We start from the raw sequence: 12,477 nt of genomic DNA on the forward strand, positions 1-12,477 counted from the left end.
CACTTATTAAAGCTTTCGGTGTTCCAAACCTTGCAAAAAGACGTTTTAAAAAGTTGACTACAACTCGTGCATCATTAGTTGGGAGAGCTTGTGCCTCCGCCCATTTAGATACATAATCAATGGCAACGAGAATGTAGAGATTATTATGAGATTTTGGAAATGGACCCATAAATTCAATACCCCAAATGTCAAATACTTCACATACTTGGATGACATTTTGTCGCATTTCATCACGTTGATTTATTTTTCCGGCCCTTTGACAAGCATTACAGGATTTGTAAAGAAGGTGTGCGTCTTTGTAAATTGTAGGCCAATAGAATCCAGCTTCATAAACTTTTCTTGCTGTTAGTTGAGGCCCATAATGCTCTCCTGTTGGTCCTGTGTGACAATGGTTTAAAATTTTACTAGCTTCATCTCCGAATACACATCGGCGTATTATTCCATCTGGACAACTTTTAAATAGATGTGGATCTTTCCAGAAATAGTGTTTTATATCACTGAAGAATTTCTTTCGTTTTTGGTACGATAATCCTTTTTCAAGGAATCCACATACTAAATAGTTTGCATAGTCTGCAAACCATGGAATTTCATTATAATCTATCTTCAATAGATATTCACCAGGAAAGTTGTCTTGTATGGCCGATTCATTTAGAACTTCTAATTCGGGATTTTCAAGACGAGAAAGATGATCAGCGGCGAGATTTTATGCTCCTCTTTTATCTCGAATTTCAATATCGAACTCTTGTAAGAGTAAGATCCAACGGATTAATCTTGGTTTAGCATCTTGTTTCGAAAATAGGTATCTAAGAGCAGAATGGTCGGTATAGACCACCGTTTTTGCTAGAACGAGATATGATCGAAATTTGTCAAAAGCAAAGACAATAGCAAGGAGTTCTTTTTCAGTAGTTGTGTAATTTGTTTGTGCTCCTTGTAACGTCTTACTAGCATAATATATAGGTTGAAATCTTTTTTCAATCCTTTATCCTAAAACGGCTCCCATTGCAAAATCACTTGCATCGCACATTAGTTCAAATGGTAGATTCCAATTTGGTGTTATCATGATTGGCGCATTAGTGAGTTTCTCTTTAAGAATATTAAAAGATTTGATACATTCATCTGAAAAGATGAATGGAGCATCCTTTTCTAGGAGTTTATTCATAGGAGTGGCAATTTTAGAAAAATCTTTTATGAAACGTCGGTAAAAACCGGCATGCCCTAGAAAACTCCTAACTCCTCTAACATTGGTGGGATGTGGAAGTTTAGCAATCACATCTACTTTAGCTCTATCCACTTCAATTCCTTCTTTTGAAATTTTATGACCAAGAACGATGCCTTCTTTAACCATAAAATGGCATTTCTCCCAATTAAGAACTAGATTTGATTGGTTGCATCTAATAAACATTCGTTCAAGATTAGCTAGACATGTTTCAAATGTATCACCGAAGACTGAAAAGTCATCCATGAAAACTTCCATGCATTCTTCTATCATGTCGTGAAAAATCGCCATCATACACCTTTGAAAGGTTGCAGGGGCGTTGCAAAGTCCAAATGGCATGCGTTTGTAAGCAAAAGTACCATAAGGGCACGTGAATGTGGTTTTCTCTTGATCTTCGGGTGCTATTGGAATTTGAAAATATCCGGAAAATCCATCTAGAAAACAATAGTAACTATTTTCGGCTAATCTTTCCAACATTTGATCAATGAAAGGTAAGGGAAAGTGATCTTTTCTGGTGGCGTCATTTAATTTTCTATAATCAATACATACACGCCATCCTGTTACAGTCCTTGTAGGAATAAGCGCATTTTTTTCATTTGTAATGACAGTCATGCCAGCCTTCTTAGGCACGCATTGAACTGGGCTTACCCATGGACTATCAGAGATTGGATAAATTAGACCTGCGTCTAGCAGTTTAATAATCTCTTTCTTAACTACATCTTGCATATTAGGATTTAGTCTTCGTTGGCGTTGCACATACGTTTTATGACCTTCTTCCATAAGGATTTTATGTGTGCAATACGAAGGACTTATTCCTTTAATATCACGAATCTTTCATGCAATAGCTGGTTTATGAGCTTTCAACACAGAAATGAGTTGTGATTTCTCATTTTCAGTAAGAGAAGATGATATTATTATAGGTAATTCAGATTCACCATGTAAATAAGCGTATTCCAAATGGTTTGGAAGTGGCTTTAACTCTAATTTTGGAGGTTCTTCTATTGATGATTTATATCGATATCTGTCTTCTTCTTTTAGCATTTGAATTTCTTCTGTTGTTGGTTCATATCCATTAGCCATAAGTGTAGCTAACATTTCAGCTTCATCAATTTGTTCAGTTCCTTCTCCTAAAGAACATTCTCCTGTTCCTTGTAATTCTGGAAATTCTTCTAATAATTCTGCATGTGCATCTATAGTTTGAATATAATAACATGTATCATCTGCAGATTGTGATTGTTGCATTGCTCTATCAACTGAAAAGGTAACACTCTCGTCCTCTATACTTAGGGTCAATTTCTTACCGAACACGTCTATCATTGCTTTAGCCGTGTTTAAGAATGGTCTTCCTAATATGAGAGGAACTTGAGAATCTTCTTCCATGTCCAGAACAACAAAATCTACTGGAAATACTAAAGTACAAACTTTAACTAGCATGTTCTCCATTATCCCTCTAGGATATTTTATTGATCGATCGGCTAGTTGTATGCTTATTCTTGTTGGTTTCAATTCTCCAAGGTCTAGTTTAGCGTATAGTGAATACGGCATTAAATTTATACTAGCACCTAAGTCTGCCAATGCTTCTATTGAACTAAGACTATCCAGAAAACATGGAATTGTGAAACTTCCTGGATCAGATAGTTTTTCTGGTATCTTATTCAACAGCACTGCTGAACAATTAGCATTCATAGTAACAGCCGAGAGTTCTTCCATTTTATTTCTATTTGAGATTAGATCTTTCAAGAATTTAGCATATCTAGGCATTCCTGAAATCACATCAATGAAAGGAAGATTTACATTTATCTGTTTAAACATATTCAAGAATTTGGATTGCTAGGCTTCAGGTTTCTCTTTCTTCATTTTACTCGGGTAAGGAAGTGGTGGTTGGTATGGTTTAACATAAGGTTTAGCCTTAACTGTGTTATCTTCATTAACCTTTTCAACTACCGGTTCTTTTTCCTTATCTTGATCAGGTTGTGGTTCTTGTGGAGTAGGAATAGCTTTATCAGAAGTTACAGGTATTTTAGGTGGTTTAAGTGTTGTACCACTTCTTGTGGTAATGGCTTTAGCTGTTTCATTCCGGGGGTTAGTATTTGTATCACTAGGTAAACTTCCCGATTTTCTTTCACCTATTAATCTTGCTAGGTTACTTACTTCTTGTTCAAGTTTTGAATAGAAGCTTGTTGATTTCTAAATGCTTGAGCATTTTGTTCATTAGTTTGTTTTTGAGATGTGAAAAACTGCGTTTGAGTTTCAACTAGCTTCGTCATCATATCTTCTAAATTCGGCTTTTATCATCGGTTTGTTGTGGTGGTTTGTTTTGAAAATTAGGTCTTTGCTGATTGTAAGTATTATTGTATACTTGTTGATTGCTAGGACCTTGTTGGTTGTTGTATGGAATATTTTGATTATAATTCTAGTTTTGATTGTAAATAGGTCTTGGCGGTTGATAATTATTCTGATAATTATTTCCAGGCCTTTGGTTTATGTATGAAATATTCTCTCTTTGTTCCATTGTTAATTCAATACTAAGACAATCTTTTGTCAAATGTGGTCCTCCACACTGCTCACAACTAATTCGTATTGAGTGAATATCCTTAGTCATCTTTTCCATTCGTCTCTCGACAGCATCTATCTTTGCGGAAATGGAATCTAAGTCATGGCTAGAATCGGCTCTAGCTGCTTTAGATGATCTAACGATATCTTTTTCTTGGTGCCACTCATGTGAGTGGGAAGCAGTGTTATCAATAATTTTGTATGCATCAGTTTCTGTTTTCTTCATAATAGAACCACCAGCTGCTATATCGATGTCTTTCCTTGTAGTGATGTCGCATCCTTGGTAGAATATTTGTACTATTTGACAGGTATCTAAACCATGTTGCGGACATCCTCTTAATAACTTTCCAAATCTTGTCCATGCCTCATATAGAGTTTCATTTGGCTTCTGTGTGAACGTAACAATTTCTCCTTGAAGTCTTACGGCTTTAGATGCCGGAAAGAATTGTTTAAGAAATTTTTCAACTAAAACGTCCCATGTATCAATCGCCCCTTCAGGTAACGATTCCAACCAATCTTTGGCTTCTCTCTTTAAAGTCCAGGGAAATAACATGAGATATATCTGTTCATCCTCAACTTCTCTTATTTTAAATAGAGTGCAGATCCTATTAAAGGTACGAAGATGTTCATTTGGATCTTCCTTCGGCGCACCACTAAATTGGCATTGATTAGTCACCATGTGTAGAATTTGTCCTTTGATTTCATAATCTGGCGCATTAATGTCAGGATGAGTAATTGCGTGACCTTGGCCAGTGTGTTTAGCTCTCATTCGGTCTTCCATACTTAAAGGTTCTAGATTCTCCATAATTGAATTTGTTGAATCGGAATCACTAGAGGATTCTGATTTAATGGTTCGTTCCTTAACAATCTCTGTTTGAATGATTGGTGGTTCCGGAGGAAAGTTTAGTGGTTCAGGATCTATGAATCGTCCCTGAATATTCTCCGGATTCTCAATTGTGAGGTCGGGTTCAAAAAATGGATTATCGGAAATTTGAACTGGAGTACTTGGTCGACTAGATGACGATTCTAAAGAAAAATCAACTTGATCTAGTTACAGGTGGTGAACGTACAAAAGGTGGTGAACGTCTTGCTCGGTGCATTCACTGAATATCCTATTAGTTTTTAAAAAGGAAAGAAAAATTATATAAGTTATCCAATTAATACACTTTTCTGATTTTGCCCACGTTTCGAATAGCCAAAAGATGCAACAGAGGGGCAGGATTCATTTGGTCTCAATATAATTGAGGACTGTTTGGCTCCAATAACCCGGCCCACGTACAAATCCAACTATTACTACGAACCAGAAAATTTTGATGTCTATCAATTTAACCACTTAAAATAAATTTTCTTAATTTTAAGAAATTTAGATAAGAAGTAGAATAAAAATCTATGTCCTAAAACTAGAATGACGAGAAATAAGAAAGAAAAAGAGTGCGTCGGAAAAAGGTCGAAAAATAAAAATAAGAAAGAAAAAGAGTGACTTATAGAACTTAAAAACACTCGACTAACCCAACCTTATTACTATCACTAACTTAAAATTATAATCGCAAATTGAGATTACTAATTGGAATGATAATTGATACATAGGTAAAAGGCGTCTAAAAATATTAAAGCTTACAAGTAAAACTATATCCCAAATGGCAATAACTTAAAAAGAAACTAAAACTTAAAAGGGCGTCGCAAAATTCTAAAGCACTTAAATCTTAGTCTAAAGAAAGAGCTCTTAAAGGATTTTACGGCAAAGCCTAAAAATCTAGAAGTAAAAATAACTATGGAAAAAACTATATTTAAAATTAAAAATGAGCGAAAAATACAAAAATTACACTAAAACAATTAAAAAGGAACAAAATATAAAAATATACAAAAAGTTGTAAAAATTACAATTTTTATAAAAATATTATTTTTATATTATTTATTTATTAAAACTATTAATTTTACATTAATTAAACTAATTTAACTAAATATATAAATTAAATAAAAAGTAAAATTAATTAATTATAATAATAAGTAATTTAGGGTTAATAATAATAATAATTAATAATTACTTCGTAATTAATGCTGATTAGGGTTCCTGTCACGCGTGTCAGGGCAGCTCCGCGAGTTGCGGTGCCCGAAGCAGGAAAACTCCGCGAGTCGCGGGGTTCTTAAATTCAACTCTGGTACAGTTTTTAATTCGACGCGTTTTTTTTTATATTTTCTGTTTTAAAAACTAAATAAAATACTTATAAAAAAAACTTATATTTAAAAATTAAAATAAAAATAGAACTACTGAATAATTTTATAAATAAAAATCTTAAAACTAGATTTATATATATATATATATATATATATATATATATATATATATATATATATATATATATATATATATATATATATATATATATAATTTTTTTTTCTTTTTCGGTTTTTGATTTTATATTTTAAATAAACACAAAATATTTAAATAAAACTTATAATTTTTATAAAATAAAAATAAAGAAACTTTATAAAACTTAAATATTTAACAAAATCTTAAAAATATTTATATTTTTGTTTTTCTTTTTATGTTTTCGAATATTTAAAACGTATTTTTACAAAAGCATATAAAAGTAAACTAAAAAAATAATTTTTTTTATTAGCGTTGAGCTTCTGGCTTTTAAGCTAGATTGTTCCCAGGCAGCGGCGCCAAAAATAACTTGATGTTATGCGAGGTGTATATAAAATAGCTATTAAATTTTACAAGAAAATACTATAAAATACGATACAATTTTATACAAGATATTTATTTATTTATAGAATGGATATACTTAAACCTTGCTACAACACTTATAGGTAGTGTACCTAATCGTACAGTAGTGTAGTTTTTAGTAAGTCCGGTTCGTTCCACAGGGAAAATCTTTAAACAAAGCTTAACGCTATATTAGTTTTATTTTATAAAAATACAAATATATATGTAAGTAATATTATTATTATAAAGGGGAGTTTTTACCGTTTAATGACCGGTTTGTCGATTTTAAAACTTTAGTCGCAGTTAAAACAAAATGTAAAATATTAAATAAATAAAAGACTTAATTTAAAGCGTAAAGTAAATAACGATAATGAAATTGCGATAAAATAAACTTGCGATAATTAAAAAGTACGATAATTAAAAGTGCAATTAAATACAATAACAATAAATAAAAGTGCTATAATTAGAAGTGCAATTAAATTTAAAATAAAGGGAATTAAATATGAAATAAAAGAATTATGCTTATTTAAACTTCCGTAATCATGATGTTTGACGTGTTGATTTTAGTTTTATGCCCATGGGTTAATTGTCCTGGATTATTTAATATGTCCGTCTGGTTTTTGTCCATAACAGTCCATCAGTCATAAATATAAAGTGCGAGTGTCCTCGTCAAATTATTCTTATACCCGAAGTTAAATATTTCAACTAATTGGGGACTTAAACTGTAACAAGATTTTAATACTTTGTTAAATAATTACACCAGGATGTCGACTGAGTGTAACCCAAAGTTTTAATACTTTGTTATCAATTATACCAAGTGTCCTTGTACATAATTTCACCCCTGTTTTAATTATTCTAGTGGCTATTAATCCATTCCCGTGTCCGGTTAAATGAACGATTATTCGTACATATAAATACCCCGCCCATCGTGTCTGATCGAGTGTATATGGTAATTTATGGGTACGTCCAATTATAAATCTTTATATTAACATTAACAAACTATCATTTAGTTAAACAAATATAAAGCCCATTAATAGCCCATAGTCTAATTTCTACAAGTGTCGTTCTTTTGTCCAAACCCCAATTATGGTACAAAGCCCAATTACCCAATTTTAGTAATTAGCCCAACATCATGATTACTTCGTTTTAAATAAGCATAATAATAACTTAGCTATGAGACATTAATGTAAAAAGGTTGAACATAACTTACAATGATTAAAAATAGCGTAGCGTTACACGGACAGAATTTCGACTTACACCCTTACAACATTCGCTAACATACCCTTATTATTAGGATTAAAATTAAAATTAAAATTAAAATATAAATTATAAATATAAATATTATGTATAGATATATGGATGGATATATTTTGATATTAAAATTCGTCGAACTGCGTTGGCTTTTATAGGCATTTTCATTTTTTGGGGCTCCGCGAGTCACGGTACTTTTAGCCTTCGAACTCCGCAAGTCGCGGAGTTCGTTTTTATAGCTCATTCAGCCTTGGCTCTTTGTTTGCCGACGATTTTAAATAATAATATAATATATATATAATTTTTAAGAATTATTTATATATTATATTATATTCATGTGCATAGTTGACTTGTAATTTTTAGTCCGTTGCGTCGAGCGTTGAGAGTTGACTCTGGTCCCGGTTCTGGATTTTTGAACGTCCTTGCGTACAATTTAATATCTTGTACTTTGCATTTTGAATCTTGTACTCTTGTAATTTCGAGACGTTTCTTATCAATAATTGGAACCTCTTTGATTGTATTTTGTACTTTTGAGCTTTTTGGTCATTTGCGTCTTCAATTCGTCGAATCTGTCTTTTGTCTTCACCTTTTATTATTTAAACGAATATCACTTGTAAATAGAATAATTGCAACTAAAAGCTTGTCTTTCTTGAGGAATAATGCTATGAAATATATGTTCGTTTTTTGCATTATCAAGAGGTCAAAACCTCGCAACGAAATCAATTAATATGGAACGTTTATAATCAATATGAACGGGACATTTCAGTTGGTATCCGAGCGTTAGTCTTAGAGAACCAGAATTTTGCATTAGTGTGTCTTATCGAGTTTGTTAGGATGCATTAGTGAGTCTGGACTTCGACCGTGTTTACTTGAAAAATGATTGCTTAACAAATTTTGTTGGAAACTATATATTTTTAACATGTGAATATTATGTGATATATTAATCTCTTAACGTGTTTGATATTATGTGATAGATGTCTACCTCTAGAACAAGTCCCATTGACTCACCTAATAATAATGAAGAGTCAAATGTAAGTTGGAATAATTCGTGGACTGATTCACAAGTTCCCGAAGAGGAACCGGAAGAAGAGTCGGAACCGGAAGAAGAATCGGAACCGGAAGAAGAAATAAAACCAGTGGGGGAAATAATAAAATGGTTAAGTAGAAGAAAATCCTCAACCAACCGACCAAAGTTAATTATGGTCAATGGTGTTTCCGCCAAGGAAGCAAAGTATTGGGAGGATTAACAATTCTCCGATGAATCGGATCCCGACAAGGATTCTGATGATGTTATAGAAATTACCCCAACACAATTTAATAAGGCAAAAGAGAACAATAAGGGAAAGGGCATAAAAATAGAGAAATTTGATTCCAAACCCGATGAACTTTATATGTATCGTCAACACCCGTATTTCTTAAGTTGTGACAATAACCCGAGAACCTCTAAACCACCAGGTTTTTCTAAACCAATGTGGAAAACGACGGCTCGTATTAGGGGAACATCATATATCCCTAGAAACTTGGCAAAATGAACCAAAACCGAAGAAGAAGAAACGAGCGAGTCGGAATAAGATAGTTGTATTCGTGTGGTGTAATATATGTAATATAGTGTGCTTACGCTTTATGATATATGTAAAAATTGCTTGCATTAATAAGTATTTTTTTTTATGAATCTAACTCTTGTCTGTTTTACAGTATAAAAACACAAAATGGATAGACAACCCAATATTTTAAGAGACATACCCAGAGACATGATTGATGAAATCTTGTCTAGAATCGGTCAGAATTCCTCGGCACAACTATTTAAGGCGAGATCAGTTTGTAAGACATTCGAAGAACGTTCCAAGAATGCCTTGGTTTATAAAAGGCTTTCGTTCGAAAGATGGGGGATATCACATTGGGAAATCCATAAGTTACGATGTGTTTACTTTGACACATATATTGCGGGGAACCCAAATGCTATTTTACGCAACGGGTTAAGAAATTATTTTGACTCAATATATCCGAATATAGGACTTCATGATTTAGAAAAAGCGGCTAACATGCAACATAAAGAAGCATGTTATGCTTACGGGTTAGTAATGTTCGCTTCTTACCAAAGTGAGAACAAGAACATCGGGCTACAACTATTAAACAAAAGGTTCCCACAAGTGACGGAGTCGGTAATTGGGGTATGAAATGAGGTTTTTAGGTTATTACGAGACTGTTGGTCATTACGTAACCTTCATCCTTTTGACGACGTTACAACACATTGTCTTACTATCGGTCACAACGATTATGTTCCACAAAACCAAGGATGGGAAGTAGTATTAGTAAAACCAGAATGCATGACTTGTTTCTGGACGTATGAATTACGTGTCTTTATTACCTTTGCTGAACGCCTTATTTATTAACTAGAATTATTTTCGCAACTACTTTGTATCAGAGTTTTATGTGCTATATTTCATGCTATATGTAAAAAAAAAAGCGGTATTGTAAGTTTGCAAGTTATTGTATAAAGGTTTGAATATGATATATATTTTTTTGTGATTAGTTTTTCATATAGAATTGTAGTAGTTGAAATGGTATGTTAGCTACTAAGTATGAACTTAACGGGTAGGTACTACCCGAATTAAAGAGTATAAAACGCTAATATGAAGAAAGAGCTTTTATAAATAAGTTCATATTACGCTACGAAATACTATTGACTACTCTTGATATTCTATATGATTAACTCGTTTCATTTGATTATTTTGAAGGAAATGGCACCGACTACTCGACACACCTTGAATATGAGCGAAGAGGAATTTCGTGCCTTTCTTGCTTCAAAAATAGCCGCAGTACAGGCTGCGCTACATACCAACAATAACCTTGGATCTAGCAGTACAGGAAATCGTGTAGGATGCACCTACAAAGAATTCACTGCCTGCAAACCTTTGGAATTTGATGAAACCGAAGGACCGATCGGATTGAAACGGTGGACCGAGAAGGTCGAATCGGTGTTTACCATAAGTAAGTGTACTGAAGAGGACAAAGTGAAGTACGCTACGCATACCTTCACAGGTTCTGCGTTAACATGGTGGAATACCTATCTAGATCAAGTGGGACAAGATGATGCTTACGCACTACCGTGGTCAGCATTCAAGCACTTGATGAACGAGAAGTACCGTCCCAGAACCGAGGTGAATAAGCTCAAGACAGAACTTAGAGGGTTACGAACCCAAGGATTTGATATTACCACGTACGAAAGACGATTCACAGAATTATGCCTATTGTGTCCGGGAACGTTCGAAGATGAGGAAGAGAAGATCGACGCATTTGTGAAAGGATTACCGGAAAGAATCCAAGAAGATATAAGTTCACATGAGCCCGCCTCCATACAACAGGCATGTAGAATGGCTCAAAAACTAGTGAACCAGATTGAAGAAAGAATTAAAGAACAGACTACTGAAGAGGCCAATGTTAAGCAAGTCAAAAGAAAGTGAGAGGAAAACGGTGATAAGAATCACCAATACAACAACAACAATTACAACAATAATCGCAACAACTATCCCAACAATCGCAACATCAATCGCAACTACAACAAACGGCCCAATAACAACAACAACAACAACAACAACAACAACAACAATTATCCCAACAACAATAATAACCGCAACAACAACAACAACAATCAGAAGCAGCTATGCCAAAGGTGTGAAAAGTATCACTCGGTGTGAAAAGTTTAAAAGAAATGGTCATAGCGCGGCGAAGTGTGAGGTCTACAGACCAGGGGTTAATAGAACGAAAGGAACAAATGGTGTCGGAACGAGTAATGGCGGAGCAAGTAGTGTCGGAGCAAGTTATGCCAATATAGTTTGTTATAAATGTGGAAAACCGGGCCACATTATTAGAAATTGCCCGAACTAGGAGAACATGAATGGACAAGGCCGCGAAAGAGTTTTCAATATTAATGCGGCAGAGGCACAGGAAGACCCGGAGCTTGTTACGGGTACGTTTCTTATTGACAATAAATCTGCTTACGTTTTATTTGATTCGGGTGCGGATAGAAGCTATATGAGTAGAGATTTTTGTGCTAAATTAAGTTGTCCATTGACGCCGTTGGATAGTAAATTTTTACTCGAATTAGCAAACGGTAAATTAATTTCAGCAGATTATATATGCCGGAATCGAGAAATTAAACTGGGTAGCGAAATATTTAAGGTTGATTTGATACCCGTAGAGTTAGGGAGTTTTGATGTAATAGTTGGCATGGACTAGCTGAAGAAGGTGAAAGCAGAGATCGTATGTTATAAAAATGCAATTCGCATTGTACGAGAAGAAGGAGAACCCTTAATGGTGTACGGAGAAAAGGGCAACACGAAGCTACAATTTATTAGTAATTTGAAGGCACAAAAACTAATAAGAAAAGGTTGCTATGCTGCTCTAGCACACGTCGAGAAAGTACAAACTGAAGAAAAGAGCATCAATGATGTTCCCGTCGCAAAATAATTTCCCGATGTATTTTCAAAAGAATTACCGGGACTACCTCCACATCGATCTGTTGAATTTCAAATAGATCTTGTACCAGGAGCTGCACCAATAGCTCGTGCTCCTTACAGACTCGTACCCAGCGAGATGAAAGAACTGCAAAGCCAATTACAAGAACTTTTAGAGCGTGGTTTCATTCGACCAAGCACATCACCGTGGAGAGCTCCTGTTTTGTTTGTCAAGAAGAAAGATGGTACATTCAGGTTGTGTATCGACTACCGAGAGTTGAACAAACTTA

This window comes from Rutidosis leptorrhynchoides, chromosome 11, assembly GCF_046630445.1.
Source record: "Rutidosis leptorrhynchoides isolate AG116_Rl617_1_P2 chromosome 11, CSIRO_AGI_Rlap_v1, whole genome shotgun sequence".
NCBI classification, from domain to species: Eukaryota; Viridiplantae; Streptophyta; class Magnoliopsida; order Asterales; family Asteraceae; genus Rutidosis; species Rutidosis leptorrhynchoides.